The sequence below is a fragment of the Dama dama genome, chromosome 16 (genome assembly GCF_033118175.1).
Source record: "Dama dama isolate Ldn47 chromosome 16, ASM3311817v1, whole genome shotgun sequence".
Lineage (NCBI taxonomy): Eukaryota > Metazoa > Chordata > Mammalia > Artiodactyla > Cervidae > Dama > Dama dama.
This window is the reverse complement of record NC_083696.1, coordinates 37669535-37690282: the sequence shown is the minus strand read 5'-3', so window position 1 is coordinate 37690282 and position 20748 is coordinate 37669535. Positions and strand designations below refer to the sequence as shown.

General features: G+C 45.5%; 1 protein-coding gene across 7 annotated transcripts in view; it reads right to left on the bottom strand.

The window, feature by feature from the left end:
* Positions 1 to 20748, bottom strand: part of EBF2 (EBF transcription factor 2) — a 217178-nt gene that overhangs the window by 100757 nt on the left and 95673 nt on the right. The window lies entirely within an intron of this gene.

Below are 20748 nucleotides of genomic sequence, written 5' to 3'. Positions count from 1 at the left end.
TAGAGAAGAAAATGGCAACCCACTCCAGTATTCTGCCTGGGAAATCCCATGGACAGAAGATCCTGGAGGGCTACAGTCCAGGGGATCACAAAAGAGTCGGACACGACTTAGTGACTAAACAACAACAACAACAAATTGAGCCTCATAGCGGCCTTCTGAGGTGGGATCTACCAGCCGTACATCTCACTGACACAGAAGCCAAGCCAGGGAGGCTCTGTGATTTGCCTAAGTCTGGGCAGTTGGTGAGCGGGAGAGTCGGGGCTGGGACTCCAGACAGGAACCATCCCTAAGCTGCTCCCTTGTCTCCTGGGCACTTTTCTTCCCAAGATCTCCAAGCACTTCTGAGTCTGCTTATTCCTGCAGCATCCCAGAGATACGAGTGAGTGTTACCGGTCGCAGACACTCGACAGTTACCAGAGATGGGGAGGAATCTCTAAGGTCATTCCCCTCCATTCTTCCTTTTTCCAGAAAAAGGAAACTGAGGCTTGCAGAAGTCATCGTTATAGTGAGCCCTCTGAAGTGAAAACCTGGATTTCTGCTGGGTTCCTCTAAGACCTTAAAATAGGCACCCACCCCCTCGACCACGCAAGTGATGATTTAAACCAGGTGAGCACAAGAATGACTTCATTCACTGCATTTTCCATGTGCCTCTTGAGGGAAGGCATGTGGAACAGGTACATGTAGAGAGAGACCCCCAACCACCATCGCCTCCCCTTTCTCCCACACATGGCAGACTGGTAACTGTTTGCCAGCTATTTGTAAGGCTGACAGTGGGGATTATTTTTCCCATGTGCCAAACAACTTCATCCTAAAGGAAATATTTTACTCTGGCAAGATTTAATAACAATTATAATGATACCTTATACAGCACTCTAGTTTGAAAATATTCTTTCCAAGCATTATTTCATTGGTTAGTTGAAACGGTGAGACATCAAACCTCAAGGGTGTGAAGAGTGAGGTGGAGGAGTGGGAGGGGTAGAGACCACTCCTCTCTGGTCCCGGAGCCTCCCCACCCCCATGCTTCCACTGCTGTTGAGCTGGACAACAACAGGGTCTCCTGAGTCATTGTTGCTCCCCGTCATCTGCGTTCATCTTTCCCATCTGGCATTTTTGAGAGGGGGCATTGGACAACAGCACTACAGAAGAAGCAAAGGATCCTGGGAAAGGAAGGGACAAAAAAAGCTATGACTTCACCATCTAATGCCCTAGTCCATGCTCCACGCCACAGAGAAGAATTAAAGACACCCAAGTTGACCAGAAGGATGCAATTACAGCCCTGGACTATGAGCTGCTCTCAGAAGGCCAGATTCATGTCCACATCACCTACTGACCCTGACCTCTTCCTCCCCTTCTTTACAGAACTTCCCACTGTCACCAAATTAATTTTTGCAACATTGCAATAAACATGTTAAAATGTCACGAGGGGACTTCCCTGGCGGTCCAGTGGTTAAGACATCATGCTTCCACTACAGGGGGCATGGGTTCAATCCCTGGTCAGGGAACTAAGATCCAGAATGCCAGGTAGTATGGCCAAAAAACAAATTAATTAAAATTTGTATTTTTTAAAACTCAAAAATAAATAAATAAAATGTCATAAAGGTCTCCAAAGCAAACCGTGTCCATTCACAAGTTGGCCTGGGGTTTTAGTCCATTTTAGGCCACATCATGGCTAAATTATGACTTCCCAGGTAGTGCTAGTGGTAAAGAACCCACCTGTCAATACAGGAGACACAAGAGACTCAGGTTTGATCTCTGGGTTGGGAAGATCCCCTGGAGAAGGGGATGGCAACCGACTCCAGTATTCTTGCCTGAGAAATCCCATGGACAGAGAAGCCTAGTGGGCTACAGTCCATGGGACCACAAAGAGTCGGACACAACTGAGCAACTGAACACACACATATGGCTAAATTATGGATCACAAGTTCATTCAACAAATATTTATCAAGTGTTGATGACTTGCTAAGCACTGTGCTAGAGGCTGGAAAGAGGAAAGCATGTTCCTGCCCTCAGGGCACTCGTGATCCGGTACAGGAGATGGATGCTAGAGAGAAAACTGTGAGATGCAGTGATGAGACCCAGGACAGAGGTGAGCCCAGGATGGAAGCTCAGGAAGAACAATGAACCCCATCAGGGGACACAGACTGAGTCTCAAGCATGGCTGCCAGTTTGAAAATATATAAAGTCCACCTTCAGCCACCTGTGTTCTAATATAACCTTTCCCCAGCTGACGTTGGTGTGTGTTTTAGAGGATGGAAGTATGGTTAGATCATAAGCTAAAATCAGGCAACTTTTTTTTTTTTTTTGGAAGAATGTACAATTCAGTTGCCCTCAGTATGATATTGGTCCATGTCAGTCCTCAATCTGTGGAATAAATGAGGCCCCCAAGAAAAGGGGGTATTTCCAGTTTACCTGGAAATACACAGATTGGATATAAATCCTACTATGTTGTCAAGCATTTGATTTCTTTAACCTTTTTAAGATGTGTAATTTACATTTGGTTCATTTGTAGGGTTTCTTTTGGAGAGGTTCATAATTGACAATTTTGAAAGCTGGTAAAAAAAAAAAAAAATCTTCATTTTGGAAAACAGATAACTAAAAAGCCTTCTGCATGGGCCTGGGGGCTGACCACTAGGTCCTGGCAGAGTGTTTGTGGATTCACTGCTTTGCAATTACTCTGGGCCCTCACTCAGGTGGATGTACATGATGCAATCTGACACCACGTGTGGTCTGCGGGTGTGTGCTCACTTCAATCATGGGAAATGCTGAAGGATTCGTCTGAGAGATTTACCATGTCCTGGTACTTGACGTGAGAAAAAAAACGTTAATATATTATCTATATAAATATACATTATATATGACATACGTCACATATAATGAATAATATGTAAGATGTATAGTATATTAAACTCCATAAATGTCTGTTGGATTAATACATTTACCAATATGTTCATTAATTACGGCAGTCTTTGGATTTGGGCAGCAGCTCTGACATGGTAGGGTTATTTTTTTAATTAATTTTCGTTGGAGTAATAGCTGATTTACAATGTCATGTTGCTTTCTGCCGTAGAGCAAAGTGAATCAGCTATGCATATATATGTATCCCCTCTTTTTCAGATTTCCTTCCCATTGGTAGGAGGATTTAAAATCTACCCCCCACCCCGCCTCGCTTTGCTTTCTTTCTTGTATTCTCAACGCTCCCCAAAACCCTGTTCTAAATTCTTCTCCTTCCAGAGCTGAGCACTTTGTCACCCAGAAGTTCCTGTGGAATAAATGAGGCCCCCAAGAAAAGGGGGTATTTAAACGGTCTTTAAGGTCTCCAGATCCTTAAACGGTCTGAAAACCAGTGTACCTAAGTCTGGTACAGGAGTGTGAAAAACTGCAAGTTCCTCCACCCGGCAAAGAGAAAATCTTTTAGGCCGCAGCGTCCTAGAAATACACTGTTTTGCTTTGCTGGGAGCAGCATTCCTCCAGTTCTTGGGGGTTTCTGAAGCCTTTTACAGTCATTAGCAAACCGACACAGCATCCCTGTGGGGCTTAGCCCCCTTTTAGAGAGACTCCACAGAGATTAAGAACTGTCTAGGGTCACCCAGAGCAGAGTGGAAGCCCGAGCCCCCTCCCCAGGCGCCTGCAGACATACATATATGGTAAAATTGCTCTGGAGCTAGAAACCAAAAGCCTTTTCTAACTTGACCTAAGCCTAAATTGGAGATTCTACACATATCTCCTTTCCTTGCTAATTAAGTGAGGAGCTTGGGGCTTAGAGGCCCAGAGCAACTGTGAAAGCTGAATCGGCCCCCTGTCCCTGCCCCGCAACCAGCCTAGGGCCTGCTCCCCTCAGAGCCACAGAATTTAATAAACTACTGGATGTGTGTATGTGTTAGTCGTTCAGTCATGTCTGACTCTTTGTGACCCCATGGACTATAGCCCACCAGGCTCCTCTGCTCATGGAACTCTCCAGGCAAGAATCCTAGAGTAGGTAGCCATTCCCTTCTCCAGGGGATCTTCCCAACCTAGGGATCGAATGTGGCTCTCCTGCATTGCAGGCAGATTCTTTACTGTCTGAGGCACCAGGGAAGCCCAATGACTACTGGAAACGCTCTTCTACTGATCAAGGTTGCTTTATGGACTTGGCGTAAATGGGTCGGAGGAGATTTTGTAAATGTGTATGTGGTATTTGTACACATTTGACATCAGCGAGGGGGTAAGTTCCTTGAGCACAGGATTTTTCTCCATGAAACTTGTCTGAAAACTAGAGTTGATCTTTCTTTTTTGGCCAGGTGGCATGTGGAACTTCCCCAACCAGGGATCAAACCCGCACTCCCTGCAGTGGAAGTGTAGCGTCTTCACCACTGGCCCACCAGGGAAGTCCTAGAGTTGATTTTCATCAGGAACTTCATAGGGCTTTTTACTCTTCAAGCCTGATCTCCCTGTCTCCACTATATAGGGAGTGAATTGGACTAAGAATCAAATATTTGTTTCTTCCATGGAATAAAATTGTTAAACTAGACTCCAGAAGCCACCTGGTGGAAAGTGAAAGTCACTCAGTTGTGTCTGACTGTTTGCGACCCCATGGACCATACAGTCCATGGAATTCTCTGGGCCAGAATACTGGAGTGGGTAGCCATTCCCTTCTCCAGGGGATCTCCCCAACCCAGGGATTGAACCCAGGTCTCCTGTATTGCAAGCGGATTCTTTACTAGCTGAGCCACAAGGGAAACCCACCTGGTGGAAACAACATATTTAAAAGTGAGTTAGGGGTGGGGTGGGGTGGGGTGCAGACATATGTATACCCATGGATGATTCATGTTGATGTATGGCAGAAACCACAATATTGTAAAGCAATTATCCTCTAATTTAAAATAAATAATTTTTTTAAGTGAGTTTTCCCAACTCCTAGTTCTCCATCCCTTCCTCTCTGGTATCTTGCTAGCATAGCATTTTGTACCTGTTTGCCTTCAAAAAACTACATGGTGACTAGTTCTGGACACCTGGCTTTTAGGTTCAGTGATCACCCTCTACCTCTTAAAACAGGACCTTCTGGATTGAGCTGGAAAGCCTCGGAAAAATTCTTCCCAGTATAATTCCCAACCCAAACACCAAAACACTCTGAAAGAGGCCTCTTTTGATCTGGAACATTCTTCTCCTCCTCTCCCATTCCTAGAGTAGAGTAAGAGGCCAGAGAATTACCCCAACTGCCTTGATATCCTGAAGGATCACCAATGTGCTTATCAGCTTTCAGCCAGAGGAAGACACCCTAGAGGAGAATGGGGCCCCAGTATGGTCCAGACTCGTGACCCCCAGCCATATCCCAAACAGACTCATCTTTGCTCTTGGAAAGTGCCTGCCTGAACATGGGAACTTAAAAAAGAGGACATCTCATCATCAACAGATGAATGGATAAAGAAGTTTTGGTACGTATACACAATGGAATACTACTCAGCCATAAAAAGGAATGCATTTGAGTCAATTCTAATGAGGTGGATGAACCTAGAGCCTATTATCCAGAGTGAAATCAGAAAGAGAAAAACAAATAGCATATATTAAGGCACATATATGGAATCTAGAAAGATGGTACTGATGAACCTATTATTAGGGCAGCAATGGAAACACAAACATAAAGAACAGACTTATGGACACAGTGGGGAAAGGAGAGGGTGGGATGACTTGAGAGAGGAGCACTGAAACATATACATCACCATGTGCAAAACAGACAGCCAGTGGGAATTTGCTGTCTGTATGAATTTGCTGAATTGTATGATGCAGGGAGCTGAAGCCTGGTGCTCTGTGATAACCTAGAGGGGTAGGATGGGGAGAGTGGTGGAAGAGAGGTTCCAGAGGGTGGGGATGTATGTATACTTATGGCTGATTCATGTTGATATATGGAAGAAACCAACACAATATTGTAAAATAATTATCCTCCAATTAAAAATAAATTAATTTTTAAAAAAAGAAGATGCACACAGGGCTTCAAAAAAAAGAGGACATCTACATAAAAAATTCATCACCTTAAAATTCCACTTTTTATTTGCTCAGCTCATATCAAATGCTCTATGGGGATAAGAGAAAAACATAAGCAGGGTTCCAGCTCTTCAAGCAGCCATGAGCTAATGTGAGGAAGACTCAGATTGAAAGAACTAGCAAGAGCTTACAACTTAGCATTTATAGATAACTCCGTAACCTGGATGAAGTCATCTTTCTCATCTCTAAGCTCCTAAGAACACCTACAACCCCATTTCTCTTTAGACCTCTTGTCTTGCCTGGGAAATCTCATGGACAGAGGAGCCTGGTGGGCTACAGTCCATGGGGTCACAAAGAGTCGGACACGAATGAGCACACACACAAGGACAGAGACTTCCCCTCCATAATCCTGTGTGTTGCTAACTTCAGGGGCAGGTATGCCAAGGGAACCCTGGCAAAGGTGACTTTCCTGCGTTTTATTCTCATTTTATTCAAGCTTCTGCTCTGAATGAATCTTCTTGTATCCCTTGGTTAGAGCAGCAGAAAGAATCTGCCCAGGTTCATACAACTCAGGGTCTGTTGTCCCAAAAATCAAGATGTCGGAAGAGTGGTTTCATTTACAGAGAATCAACAATTTTTTTTTCTTCTCCTGCATTATGTCTTTTTCAACTTAAGCTGTGCTTGGCTTCTGGGGTATAGTGAAAGCTTGTGGAGTTTGTTTCTGATAATGCAATCCTTTGAGAGCCACTGAATAATGGGGTCTATAACTCAGATTATGGGGGGGAAATACAGAGAGTTGGAAGGAAGGTGGTTCTGATTCCAGCTCTGTTAAATTTTTAATGCTGCTGGAGGGTAACTAAATTGATTGGGGGAAAGGGAATTTATAATCCTGGTGTTATATAAGAATTCAAGACTCCTAAACCTCCTAAAATGGTCTTTCTTTTATACCAAAGGCAGGAGAGCTTTTTACTATTAGTAAAGAATATTGTTGTGTGGTCTCAGAATGAGCAAGGGGAATAGAACTGGAAGGTCGGTCCAAGGTGACAGCAGAAAAACCATCATCTTTGTGGTTTGCCTGCCAAAGCACCAGAAATCCTCCCAGACCAAAAGCATCTCTCCACTGTCTAGCATGATAGGAACATGCTACCAAGAGAGTGAACCATTTCTGATAAGGAGTTCTTCCATTTCCAGAATCTCTTATCAAAGTGCACCCTTTAGAACAGCCAAATCTCCTCCTAAGCCTGTATCAGCAGTGTATTTGGAATGGTTGTGATAGTGGTAAAGAACCTGCCTGCCAACGCAGGAGATATAAGAGACATGAGTTCGATCCCTGGGTCAGGAAGATCCTCTAGAGGAGGGCATGGCAAGCCACTCCAGTATTCTTGCCTGGAGAATCCCATGGACAGAAGAGCCTGGTGTGCTGCAGTCCATGGGGTGGCAGACAAGTCAGACACAACTGAAGTTACTTAGCATGCATGCACAATAGCTAACTGAGAACAAATTCCCACTGGGAGTGGGACACAGTGAATTCGAGCATCAACTGGAGGACAGGCCAAGGAGAGTGGATACAAAAGAGACCAGTGTGTAAACACCTTGGGAAAAGGACTGGTGCCTTATTCATGACTGTATCTCCAAGGCCTAACACAGTATCTTATGTCATATATAAATACTCCTGCTGAGAGAGAAGTGAGTGAAAAGAAAATGGAAAAGTACGAAAGACCTCCCAGTTCTCCAGTCATCTGGGCTAGAGGTGAGGGGCCACTGCCACTAAATGGGAAAGATTTCTTCTTCTGGATTCTACAGAGATAGCATCATTTTCATCCTTCTGTGCCCTCCACCCACCCATCTCCATCACCTAAATCGGCACCTACTCCCAGACAATCTTCAGGATGACACTTTCCTCTATCCCCAGCCTTTCAACAAAAGGGAGAAACCCAAAGGCAGCCCAGACTTCTCGTTTGACTCACTTTCACATCTGATCAAATCCTGCTGCTTCTGCTTCCAGCAATAGCTTTCAAGCGTGTCCCCCACTCTCCGTACCCGTGGCTCTGCCTTCATTCAAGCCTCCATCACTTCCTGACTGAATTAGCCAATAGTCCCCTAGTTGGTTGTACTGTTTCCAGGGCTCTCTTCCCTCCATTTGCAATCCTGGCTCCATACTCCACCTCCAGTCAAAAGCAAGTTCAATCAGGTCATACCTCCCACCTCCCCCCTTCAAAATGTTTTAATTCTTGTCCAGCTGTGCCCCACACCCCCACTGCATTTAGATCAGAGCCCACCCTTGGCCTACGAGTCCCTTGATAACGGACCCTTCCCGCCCTCCCCAGCTTTACCGTGAGCCCTGATGGAAGTTCTGCAGGGTGCACACCCCCGGTCTGTTTTGCACGTGCTGCTGTCCCTCCTCCCTGAATGCTTTGCCCTCCTCCCCTGTCCTAGTGACCCTTCACCCTTCCTCACCCAATTTGAGCATCACCCACTTGGGAAATTATCCATGATTCTACTCTTTTCCAAGACAGAGGTAGTAGGTACCCTTCCTAGCAAGTTGGTATAGACCTTTGATAAACACTTACATGCTCTTCTGCCATCCCTGGCTTCCTCATCTGTTTCCCTAGCTGCACTGGGTCCCTCTGGAGAACAGAGACTGTGACATTCAACAACCCACAGAGCAGAAAGGCTGTTTCATGAAAGATGCATAATAAATGTTTCTTAAGGACATGAATCATGCCAGGAAGTTCTTCCAAAAAGCTTAGTCAGTCAAGCACTCTTTTCTTCCTTCCATCCTTCCTCCCTCCCTCTTTCTTTCTTTCCTTCCTTTCTTTCCTTATTTCTTTCTTTCCTAGAGTCATTCCTCAAGCCTCCTCTACTTTGGACGTAGAATGTGATTGGAGGTTAATCCTAAGGGAACTGATTTTCTCAGAGATTTGACTTCGCCCTGCCCCTGTCTTGAAAAGACCAAAACAACAATGTGGAGTGTCTCCCCTGCTATGCACGTTTGCCCCAGCTCAGGGGTTCTGTGGACGAAAGAAAACTCGCAACGTGTCATTTCTCTAGAGAGCAGGCATGCTACTCTGGGGAAACAAACCAATTCTAAGACTGTGAGAAAGCAATCATGTAGATGATCTACATGATCAGCCTAGAAGAAGATGGATGAAAGTCACTCCGATTCCAGATACCCATCTGCTTTCTTCCAGAGGAAGCAAACCAGCTCACTGCTTTCCCTTCCCCAGTTGCAGTGTCTTGTGAGGGATGGGCCCAGAGTCCCACTCTAATTATACCCTGTTTGACTAGGAGACGAAGCTCCTGATCACACTTCTAAATCTCAGACTGACGCGACATTTATAACTACATTAAAAAGGAAATGCTCTATGCCGTGTGCCTTCATTCGAGATAATTGTACCGAGGTAACCCTCAATAGGGGCCGGAGGACCTTCCCAAAATCACAGAACAGAACCATGACTCATAAAGCAGAGGAAATGGTGGTTCCCGCCTGGAGCCCTGAACACAAGGGAAATAAAGAGAGCCTTAAGTGAAAGATGAGCACATCTCATTGAGCTCCTGAGTCTGGGAACTAGGGGAGTTTCAAAGCCTAAACTTGCATCCGTATTCACTGCCTCGGCCTTTTCTTATCTCTGCAGAGGAGGCCAGCCAGGGTGTGCCTTTAATATAGACTTCGACTATGGGTACAGACTTCTGGGCATCTGGGGGTTACTGCAAGTGATCTCAGAATCCAAACAGGCATCAGACATCACAACTAAATAAAAAATAGGTCTTGCACAGATATATGTTTCTATTTTCAAGTGTTTTCAGTCATCCTCATTATCATCATCATTGTTACCATTTATTGTGGGTTTACAACATGCCCAGTACCTTCCAATACTCTCTAAATATTAACTGAATCCTCATGCATGCTCAGTTGCACAGTCGCATCTGACTTTTCGACTCCCTGGACTGTAGCCTTCTAGGCTCCTCTGTGCATGGAATTTTCCAGGCAGGAATTCTGGAATGGGTTGCCGTTTCCTACTCCAAGGGATACAACCACCCAGAGATTCATTAGCATTATTGTTCCTCTTTCACAGGTGAGAAAATGGAAGTACAGAGAAGTCAAGTCACTCCCCCATGGTCACACAGCTTAAAAGTGGAGCTGCAATTCCAGCCAGATGAGCTGGTTCCAGCACGCCTTATAATCACTATACTATGCTGCCTCCTCTATTTCTCAACTAATGCTTATTAAAACTATGCTTATAAGCATGTTGGGAATCTGATGATGCATTTACATTTTTTCTGTTTAACAAGGTCCTCACATAATCTGGAACCACTGAGCAGGCTACATAAAAATATTGTAAAAGCCTAAAAAAATATATATTGTAAAGGCTTTGTTGTTGCTGCTGTTCAGTCGCTAAGTTGTGTCCAACTCTCTGCAACCCCATGGACTGTAGCCCGCCAGGCTCCTCTTTTCTAGGGGATTTCCTAGTCAAGAATACTGAAGTGGGTTGCCATTTCCTTCTCCAGGGGATCTTCCTGAACCAGGGATTGAACCCAAGTTCCCTGCATTTGCAGGCAGATTCTTTACCACTGAGCCACCAAGGAAGCCCACTGCAAGAGTTACTCCCTGATAAAATATTCCTCCTAACACCTGAAATTGGCCATCAGAGATCCCTTCCATGGGGTTTAAAGGTGATCCTCTTCATGTCCTTATAAGACGCAAGCATCCTAACAAGAGTGAAAAGAGAAGTCACTAGTACCTTTGCATGAGTGAGGTTCCTGGATCATTTCTTCATTAGCAGGAAAGAAAAAAAAAAAATCCAGGACATTGGAAGGATATTATGGGAAGTTGAGGAAGGGGAGCTTGGGAGTAGGGGGAAAGGAAAACAGGGAAATGGTCCTGAAAGCAGAAGCAGTCAGGGAAGTCTAGAATAAACTTGGTCTATTTCACAGTTTTGCCTAGAGGTGGCCTCGGGGTATTCATCAGTACCACACAGTATGACATTTTTGGTGACATGTTTTAAAATCAGTGAAGGGCTAAAATCATTATTTCTAGAACTATTAACCTCATCACCTTCTGAAATAAAAAGTGAAGCAATAAGCAGAAGGTAAAACAGATCTGAGCTGTTACTTGAGTAAGACAACAGGGCCTAACTTCTCAGTCTAGAAATGGATTAACGTACATCGTCTGATGAACAACTTTGATAAAGGGCGGCCTCCTTAATCAGAGCAGCTGAAACGTGCTGTCGCACTCAGCTGGCTGTTTTCCTCTTTTATCACTGATGATTCATAGAAAGCCAGGTTCCTTTACTTTTGCAAAGACCCTTTTTCCATTAAGCTCAGACGATGCCCTCTCAAATTCCATAGCTTGCTAAAACAAGATGGCTGCCACCATCAATGCCCACCCCATAACAGATTTGCCCACTAACAGTAAAGAGAATAATAGAAATGATTCAATGGATATGAACTTGGGCAAACTCCAGGAGATGGTGGGGGACAGAGAGGCCTGGCGTGCTGCAGTCCATGGGGCTGCAAAGCATCAGATATGACTTGGGGGCTGAAAAACAACAACAATAAACTTGGTCTCATTTTTCAATTACTATAAAAGGGTGGAAAACTCAGGCAGAGTCTCTGCATAAAGATGTATTTGCAACACACAGGTCCTCAGAATCTACGTGCTCCTGTGCTCCAGAAGGCTCCTGAGGGCTGAGGCAGGTAGTCAAACCACCTTAGGCCACTGCTCTGAATATCTCATTTCATTTGGTCAAACAGGGACAATAGGGGAGGGAGCGATGAATTGAGAGGGTAGCATTGACACATGTACACTACCGTGTGTAAAATAGAGCGCTAGTGGGAAGCTGTTGTGTAGTGCATGGAGCTCAGCTGGGTGCTCTGTGATACCTAGAGGGGTGGGATGGGGGGTGAGGGAGGCTCTCAAGAGGGAGGAGATATACATGTACTTATGGCTGATTCACATTGTTGTATGGCAGAAACTAACACAAGACTGTAAAGCAATTATATTCCATTAAAAAATAAATTTGGATTTCCCTGGGGGTCCAATTGTTAAGACTCCACACTTCCACTGCAGAGGCCAGGGGTTCGATTCCTGGTTGGGGAAGTTGTGCATGCCACAGCATGCAGCCGAAAAGGGGGGAAAAACCCCTCACCTTATCTATTGCTGCATTTGAGTATTGATGCTCGAGAGTAAGACTTATTACAGCTCAATGAAGAACAAAAAGATTGAGCCTTCTTTGGGGAGGAATGCGTTAAAGTCTCTTAAACCATTAACCCAGGGTCAAAGGCGTCACCAGAATTGTTCATCATCTGCCTCAGGCATAGAACCACAGTCTTCAGATCTGGGCCACTTTTGAGCAAATTTTTTTCATGCCTCAGTGCTCCAAATTATAGCAGAAATGCAGAAATCACAGGCCAGTTAACAAATGAGGCTAATCCTCCACAATTTTAACACAAATAGGTACAAAGAATCCAGACTAAAAATAACTGCAACTTAGAAATGAAAGTAAAATGGTTGTGTTTTGGTTTTTTTTTTTTTTCTTTTCCGCCACCATCCTTTCCCTGAGCTGATACCTCAGCCTGGGACAAAGTAGTTTTCACAGATTTTCAAAGGAAAAAAGTGCTGTATGTCTCTCTCCCCAAATGAAAACCAAAAATAGATGCTGCTTCTCTAATCTATCTGATTTGGAAATTATTTGGCATTTTTAGAAATTGATTTTTCCAGTCAATTAAATTAGCCAGTAATTTGATATCGCCATCTTATTTCATTATATAGAACACATGCTGAAATGGCACACAACCTCATTTTCATTTATTATTTTTACAAATTTAGTACTCATAAAAAGGTGTCGGATTGACAGTGCCAGCAGCGAGACTCTTCCGTGCTGGCTGGGAGCGAGCCTGAGCTGCAGTTACAATAACTGGAGCCCAGGCCCGTGCAGGCTGGGTTTACCAGCTGTGAGAACAAGATCAAATCCCACATCATACAGCCCTTTATTCTCTGCTCCAGAATCCATCCAATTGAACATGATAAATGGCGCCACCACTGGATGAAGTCCACCCCCTCACTTCTCAATGGCCACCTGGTATTTCTATGATGCCTCTGTCCAAAGAATTTTTAAACACTTTCCAAGTCATCCAACTCAGTTCTCCAAACCTTTTAGACAAAGACGGATCTTTGAAAGCCTGCAAATTCACTTGGGAGGAGAGAGGACACACACACTTTGCTGGAGCAGAGATTACGGAGTTTTTGCCTCTCTGCAGCTTTTAAGGATGTACGGCTATGTTCTACTATGCGGAGAACGAGGGTGGAGATTTCTTTGGCCTCCATAGGTTCCTAGGAAGAAATGAAAGTACCAAGTGTTTCCTGCATGGACAAAGGCACAGAAAGAAGGAGTAACAGCTCCAAGCATGCACCCTAAGACAAAAAGGCAAGGTCAAGATGAACATTCAGGCTTTGTTAACAATGACACTTTGTCTAATCATTTTTAATACGAACACTTCGAGGAGTGATCAAAGGAGGCTCTGTTAATAATTACACCAGGAAAACAGGCATGTAAACCAGGACCGTCTGGGGCTACCTGGGGCATATGCTCACCCTGTGTATGTTAGAATTTGCAAACCACCTGGGCAACCGTTAGGTGAAGAACTGTTACAAATCAGTTCAGCCTTCTGGCTCGTCCCCAACATGCCATGTTCACTTCTTGAAGACTTTGTTAATTTCTCCCAACCCTCACACCAAAGCACCCTTCCTAAACCTTGCCCTTCATCTAGGCAAATCCTACAGTTTAGCTAAAACCCAAATGAATGTCCATCTCGTCCCCTGTCGCTCTTTTTGCCTCCTCCAACTCATTCTATTCTTTCCCCTTTCCGATTTTTTTCTCTTAGTATTTATTATGTGTATCATATAGCACAGCCCTGACCTACAGAATGCTTTGGAATTTTTCCTATTTGTTGTGTGAGTATGAAGTTCTTTTCCCAATTAGGTTGTAAGCCCCTGGAGGGCTGGGATCTGTCTTATGCTTCTCTTGCATCCTTCACAGGACAGCCTCACACCTTATTCAAGATGTTCAGACAGGAAAACAAACAAGCGCACCAGCCTCACAGAGACCACCTAGTCGAACTGCAGATCAAGAACCTGAGGCCCAGAGAAAAGCAGCCTTCCCCAAGACCCCCCAGCTCTCCCATAGCCCTTGCTCCATGCCTCCAGGGGCCTCATGACCCTCACCGAATGGCACATACCACCGCAGCAGGTCTTTACCACAGTAAGTGAACCATAATGGTTTGTTTGGCTTCCCTGACAGCTCAGATGGTATAGAATCTGTGTGCAACACAGGAGACCTGGGTTTAATCCCTGGGTTGGGAAGATCCCCTGGAGAAGGAAATGGCAACCCACTCCTGTATTCTTGCCTGAACAACTGTATGGATAGGGCAGCCTGGCAGGCTATATAGTCCATGGGGCTGCAAGAGTTGGACACGACTTGGCAACTAAACCACCACCACCATTTGTTTCCTTGGCTGTCCATATACCATACTGGAAAGCTCCGGAGCGCAGAAATTCTATTGGATCGATTATTACATCCTCAAAATACATATACTTAATAGACCTTTGGTAAATTTGGTTGAATGACTGATTGAAGGAATGAATGAACACTTAGTTTTCCTTAAGGTAATAACACAAGCACAGGCTTCCCTGATGGCTCAGTGGTGAAGAATCTGCCTACAAAGCAGGACGTGCAGGAGACGTCAGTTTAACCCCTGGGTTGGGAAGGTCCCCTGGAGAAAGAAATGGCAGCCCACTCCAATAGCCTTGCCTGGAAAGTCTTGCCTCCTCTGGAGCCTGGCAGGCTACAGTCTATGGGGTGGCAAAGAGTAGGACACAACCGAGCGACTTAGCACAATAATACAGGCACTAACGGGAGTTCATCGGATTACTAAAATTCAGGCAGGAGAGGTGAGAAGGAATCTTCTCTTCCCTAGACAAGTCACAGAAAGCAGCCTGGGGAAGTTGATTCCAGGCTTCTGCTTGCTTTCTAGACCAGCTGGCACTGACTTTCCATTGGCCTTCCAGCTCCCTGCCATGTAGCAGAAAACACTGAATTCAAAGTCAGAGCAAGTGCCCTGGGGCTTGCCCTCCAACGGGTCTGTACAACCACCAGCAAGACACTGCTTTGATGGTCTCCTTGCTCAGACGTGTCCAACTCTGGCGACCCCATGCACCATAGCCCGCCAGGCTCCTCTGTCGATGGGATTCTCCAAGCAAGAATACTGGAGTGGGTTGCCATTTCCTTCTCCAGGGGATCTTCCTGACCCAGGGATCGAACCCGGGGTTCTATCGTCTCCTGCACTGCAGGCAGATTCTTTACCAACTGAGCCACCAGGGAAGCAAAGATGCTGCTTTGGGCTTCAGATTTTCCATCAGAAATAGAGGAACCCTGGCCCCAAGGACTGGAGAGGCCCTTTCAATGCCAGTGCTTACTGCCCCAAACCTCAACTCACAGAACACTCCTGCAGGTGAATGAGGGTCCCTGGTCCAGGCGACACCCGCCCCCTCCACACAGGGCTGGATATACCAGGGCTCCTGCCCTCCGAAGTCAGGGGTCGACAGTTTAACAGACAGAGCCTCTGATTCTCCCTTCAGCTGCTTCCAGGTGGGAAAGTGAGCTTCACGGTAGCACATTAGGTTACATATTAAACAGATGGGACACAGATTTCAGATCTCTTAAAGGTTGGGGTTTTTCCATAAGCTGCTGTCAAGGTGTGTTCACATCTCTTTATTTAAACAGCCTCCTTAGTCTTGGTACACAGAGCAGGGACTCAAAAAAAAAAAATTTAGTGGAATAAATAATCTATCATGCTAGCAACATAATTATAAGAACATATGTTAGCTCGAACCAGCTATATTCTAGTCATATTAAGGGTGTGTGGGGGAGAGAGAAGGATAGCAGGAGAGTCTCAAAATTGTTCAGGCAGAGGAAGAGTGACACTGGGCTACATGGGAGTCCAAACCACTCTCCTGGAGCCGGCACGCCAGATCCCCAGGGTCCTAAAGGATGGCCCTAGGTGGCTGCCAGCTCTGAAAGGCAGTCACCCGGGTCTGGAACTCCAGCTGGCATCTTGCTGCTCAATGACCCCCCTGAGTGCACTGGCTAAGAAGGCGGTGTTCTGTTTCACCCAGTCACTCTCTGCCAGGTGTAGAGACATCACAGGTTCAGGGAGACTGGGTTCCAAGAGACAAGGGCAAAGAACGGGCCTTGGTTCTCCCACATGCTGTATGCTCCCAGGCACTAAAGAAGAAATATCCACATATTTGAACAGCCTTCATCAAGGGAGCCAATTGGGTCTATATATATGTGTATATGTATATGTGTGTGTATTTATGTGTGTGTGTATGTGTATATATGTGTGTGTATATGTGTGTACATATATGTGTATGTGTGTGTGTTTATATATATATGTGTGTGTGTATGTGTATATACATATAGGCTTCCCTGGTGGCTCAGTGGTAAAGAGTCTGCCTGCTAATGCAGGGGACATAGGTTAGATCCCTGGGTTAGGAAGATCCCATGGAGAAGGAAATAGCAACCCACTCCAGTAGTCTTGCCTGGGAAATCCCATGGAGAGAGGAGCCTGGTGGGCTACAGTCCATGCGTAGCATGCTAAATCACTTCGGTCACGTCCGACTCTTTGCAAGCCCATGGACACCAGCCCGCCAGGCTCCTCTGTCCATGGGGTTTCCCAGGCAAGACTACTGGAGTGGGTTGCCATGCCCTCCTCCAGGGGATCTTCCTGACCCAGGGATCAAACCTGGCACCTCTCATATGTCTCCTGAGTTGACAGGCAGATTCTTTGCCACTGTGCCAGCTGGGAGCCCAAGTACACAAGGTCACAAATGCATCAGATACGACCTAGTGATTAAACAGCAACAAATACATATATATGGTTTACAGACATACTTTCGGCTGTCCCTTTGTCTCTGCTCATTTAAATGTTACCCACACCATTCAAGGCCCTGCTCAGATCTCCCTTCTCGGCCCCACCCACTGCAAGCTTCACGCGCCCCTCCCGCTGGGGAACTCCCACGCTTCTTCAGGCCTGCTGTCCCCATGTCCCTCCCCACAGGAAGCCTTTCCCGCTCCCTACAGTTTGGGTCCCCTGGCTATTTGCTGCCATAGCACCCTGCAGTTCTGGATGATACTTATACTCATTGCACTTTTAATTATGCCGTGTCTGTCTTCCCCATATGGATTGCTGCCTCTGCAAAAGTGGAAGCTATGCCTAATTTGTGCACCATGGTGATTTCTGCGCAGGCTCTGGGGTCTGGGGCCTTCGCTCTGAGGATGCAGATGCCACGTGCCGGCTTGGGACACAGTTGTAAACAAGGTGCCCCAAGAACCGCCCTACGCTGGGAGGATCAGAGAAGATTATCTAGTGCATGTCCCTGAAAACGGCTTGGGGCTGCAACAGAGAGAAGCAACCATGTGCATCTCTGTGATCAGCGAGCCTCGGCTCAGTCCTAGCCTGGCCGAGTCGGACACCAAGGACTGGTGTGTGGGCTTCTCCTGCAGGCACTAGAAGGTGTCGCCGGGTCCTCACGCAGACGTGCAAATGCCATCAAGTTTGTGCTCCAGGAAGTTCATTCTGGGCTAGAAGAAGGGCCTGGAGACAGGAAACCAGCTGTGAGGGCATTCTATTTGCCATGGTGAGAGATAAGGGGCTAAATTAAGGTGGGGGCCAAGGGAACAGAGAGGAGGGAAAAGCTCCAGAGATATTTTATGGGTAGGATTATTATTCATATTATGAGACTTACACATTTGGAGGGCTTAAAAAGTTAAAGGCATAATAGAGATTTAATAAATACTTGCCAACCTGTAAAATATATACGCTCCTGTGTTTAGGAACATAGATTAAAAACAAAAACAAGATTTTTAGAGGCATATTTTGAATACTGTTTTTTGACAACTTTTCTATATTTTTAGGTAGTCTATAGATGTTTTTAAAAGAAGAAATAAAGGGCATGAAGGAAGGAAGAAGGAGAGTGCTTTTGGAGAGTCTACTGTTTATATTCTTTTTTTTTTCCATTTATTTTTATTAGTTGGAGGCTAATTATTTTACAATATTGTAGTGGTTTTTGCCATACATTGACATGAATCAGCCATGGATTTACATGTGTTCCCCATCCTATTCTTATAACTTGCATTCACACACCACCGTCAAGGGCACTTTCACCAACCGCTCCCATCCAGGCTGCAACCCTTTGAAGGCTCTCAGTTTGGCTTTGTGCTACCTTCTGAATAGACAAGTGAGCATAGGTAAGAAATCGAAGTTTTAATACACATTTTCTAATCCCTCAAAAAAGCATGGTAGGATATACAGGTAGGTTTGCCAATGAGTGGGGAAGGGAGACCATGACTTCTGCTCCTGGAACATCAGAGAAAGTGGAAAGTCAAGGATGGAGCCCTCCAGGGGGGCAGGTGGCACTGCTGAGACAGCAAAGCCTTCATGGTCACCCACCCTTCAATTTTTGTCCTATTTTCTCTTTTAAATGCTAACATTTAAACAGTATGCTTTCCCGACTTGACACACAATCAGAATTGAATGTGATCCAGATGATTATGTCAGCAGGATTGATATAGAACACATGACATTTGTGCTTATCCCCAAGGAAACGCTGCTCATCAAGTGGAGGAAAGCAGGAAGTCCAGATTGATATATTACCCACCACTGTGTCTTTGCCAATATCCATATTGATAGATTGGAAATCTTGGCCAGGACCACATTTATTGCTACATCTTCCACTGCTCTTAAAAACACGAGCCAGAAAGGCCACAGGGCCTATCCCTAAGCACTCGTTTTCACTCTTTGGAAGAAAGATGGCTGTGGGATTCATGTGTCCAGACTGACCTCTGCCTCTTGACACCTCACCTCTTGGCTAAAACTGCCATCAGACCATTCCACCCACAGACAATGAAGGTGATGGCACCTTGGATCAGAAAATGTAGGATATTCTTCAGGACTCTTTCAGACACACATGCTCACAAGCATCTCACTGAACAAACACATGCTCTCAAATACATTGGGTAGTTACAGTTAGTCCTGTTGGGAAAATGAGAAATGGATACTTAAGAATGGCAAAGTGGAATGGGAGGTGAGAGGGACGTTCAAGGGGAAGGGACGTAGGTATACCTATGGCTGATTTATGTTGATGAATGGCAGAAATCAACTGAATATTGTGCAGTAATCATCCTTCAACTAAAAATTAGTAAATAAAAAAAAAAGGGATGGCAAAATGACTTCATCCCATATCACCCTCCTAGTTCAGAATCTGAGATGTTTCCACCTCCCCGCCCCTACTCCATGGGCCGCCTTCACCACACACATTGTCTCCCAGCCCCACCGCCTGTGCAGCACTAGTATTTGGCAGGATCCTTTACAATATTTGGGCTTCCCTGGTAGCTCAGACAGTAGAAGAATCTGCCTGCAATGCAGGAGATCCTGGTTTGATCCCTGGATTGGGAAGATGTCCCGATCCCCTGGAGAAGGGAATGGTTACCCACTCCAGTATTCCTGTCTAGAGAATTCCATGGACAGGCCACGGGGTCACAGATTTGGACACGACTGAGCGATGTTCATTTCGCTTTACATTATTTAATTCTGCCCAGGAACAGTCAAGAAAGAGAAAGGACCAGAGTACAATACAGAGGCCAACATCAGTCCTCCTGTTCATTAAGCCAAATAAGACAATGTTTAAACTCAAGGACTGTCCTGTAACTCTGCCAAAGAGTTCAACCTGGCACCTCCAGATGGGGGTGAGACGGAGGAGTGGGGAGGGGCAGAACCAAAACTATCGTGCTCCCCTCCAGAGCCAACTGAGAGTGTGCCCGCTTAGAGAAGGTCGGACCCCTGTGAGCTCCCCCACACAGACAAGGAACCCGCACAATGATGCAAGCTCTGCAGAGATGTCCCTACCATTTCTAACGAAGAAGGTGCTGATGGATGGAGTTTCTGAGCCGACCCCAAACAGCCACTCACACCTGGATCCAGCCTGCCCAGCCCCACTGGAAGCCTCCCGACAGAAACAGCCCAGTCGGCCCAGAGCAGGAAAAGGTAAAAGTAAATAAACGCTGCCTTAATCTCTCTCGTAGATTGGAACAATCTGAACCAACCTGTAATTTCATCCAGACACACAGGGAGAATAATTTTTAGAGCTTTGCAAAACAGAAATGCACTTCCACTCATTACGATTTCCCGGGCATTTTTTTTTTCCCCTTCCTACCCCCTTCCCCATCTGCACTTTATTCAATGAACACATCTGCATTCCTTCTCTCTCTCTCTTTTTTTTTTTTTTTTGGCCAGAAACTCTATACAACCTTATCACTGACACCTCTCTGCAGTTTCAAATTCCAACTTTGTGCCAAATCCCCATTTCCTGCTGCTTAATTTCCATTCATTTACTCTTGTTTTTGCTTCTTCTGCCATTCCCAGCATGGACCAGCTCCAACCCAGCTTCTTCTAATTTTTTAAGGAAGGCTCCCCATTGAGTGCTATTGGAATCTGAGCCTTCACTCCATGCCAGTGACTGGCCATTGTTTATACTACCTAACAACAGCTGCCAATAGGACTGCTCCTTCCCTTCTCTTTGTTTCTCTCCCTGAGTGTGGACACTAAGGCCCCAGAGAACTAACTCCCCCCTCCAGCATATGGTGACCCACTGGGCTAGGTTTTATTATGACTTCAGTAGAATCTGAAGTAGCCTCTTTCCATCTCTTTTTCCAGAGAAAAAAGAAAAGCAAA